The sequence below is a fragment of the Galeopterus variegatus genome, unplaced genomic scaffold, assembly GCF_000696425.1.
Source record: "Galeopterus variegatus unplaced genomic scaffold, G_variegatus-3.0.2 Scaffold2766, whole genome shotgun sequence".
In the NCBI taxonomy this organism is placed as follows: domain Eukaryota; kingdom Metazoa; phylum Chordata; class Mammalia; order Dermoptera; family Cynocephalidae; genus Galeopterus; species Galeopterus variegatus.
Genome location: NW_007728877.1, coordinates 418,209 through 419,612, shown reverse-complemented (window position 1 = coordinate 419,612; position 1,404 = coordinate 418,209). Strand labels below are relative to the sequence as shown.

Sequence of the window (1,404 nt, the reverse complement as noted above, 5' to 3'; positions counted from 1 at the left end):
GTGCCACCAGATGGAAAGGAAAGAGCCTTTCTCCCTGATCTTGAAGATATCTGGAGTAGATATAGCATTTAATTCCAGAAGGCTTACTCTTTCTACTTCCTTTTATTCATTTTTTTTTTAAATATTGAAAGAAAGAAACTTACATGAAGAAGGAAAATAGGTCTGACATTGGTGGCAGGGGCATGGGTAGAGAATGGCACTTGTTATGACCTGCGGCAGGGAAGGGATGAATCCTGTGAAACTACGTAGATTTGCCTCTCTCATCAGAGAGCAGTGTATAACATGTTATTTCAATTTGAGACATAACATTTCTCCNACTGCAAAGATTCTCTGTAATTTTTAAAAATCAGCAATAGTCATTACATGTGAAACTGTCTTCCTATTTTTTTTTCAAAATTTTAATCTCCTGAGTTCTGAGAACAGAGCTTAGCAAAGTGTATAAAGGCAGTAAAGCAGGTAGTTTAGATTTCTGTTGGTCTTCCAAGGAAAACCTACAAGTAAACTGGAATACAACACAGAGAGATTATACAGTAAAATGCTTTTGCAAACTAGGATTTAAAGANGCTGATGATCAAGATTCTTAAGCAGAAAGATGTTCGTGGGTAAAGCGGTCCGCAGGGGTCACGCGGCTGCGGCCCGGCATCCCACGACTGCGCAGGCTCCAAAGCCCGAACTTGTGGCCCTTTCTAAGACCACGACTCTTGTGGCCTGCAGAGGTCAGCCCACACATCTCTCTGTGCTTGTGGACGGGTTTGGTGATTCACTGCATGTCAGGATTTCTTCTGATAGCTTTATGGAATGGATCAATGAGGATAACCTCAAAGAATGTGTATGTGGCATCTCCACAACCCAGTGAGTATTCAGGACTCTCAGAGCCCCACAGTGGCTTCCAGCTTGCTCCTCAGCAACAGACCGAAGGCTTCAAGGATACTTTAGGGTGTTAACACCATGATGGAGAGGCTTGCCATAGGTTGCACCCTTAGGAACTGGGCGTTTGTGGCCACCACATTACACACAAATCCTGTATATGACATAACCTTGCTTGGCCTCGTTTCCCATTCTGCACATCCCTGGCTGGCCAGGTGGGATGGGGAGCCCTGTGGAGCACAGAGAGCTGTTGGTATTGCCTACAGAGGACCCTCAGGGGAAAGCGCATTACTTGGACTACTTCTTCCTCCATAACTCCTGGATGTACTTGTATGCCTCACCTTGGGTTACCTGATGGTGCCACCAGATGGAAAGGAAAGAGCCTTTCTCCCTGATCTTGAAGATATCTGGAGTAGATGTAGCATGTAATTCCAGAAGGCTTACTCTTTCTACTTCCTTTTATTCATTTTTTTAAAAAATATTGAAAGAAAGAAACTTACATGAAGAAGGAAAATAGGTCTGACATTGGTGGCAGGG

The 1,404-nt window shown here is 43.9% G+C and overlaps 1 pseudogene; it reads right to left on the bottom strand.

Moving 5' to 3' along the window:
- Window positions 1-580: 580 nt before the first annotated feature.
- LOC103598867 overlaps window positions 581-1,404 on the bottom strand; it is a 3,146-nt pseudogene continuing 2,322 nt past the window's right edge.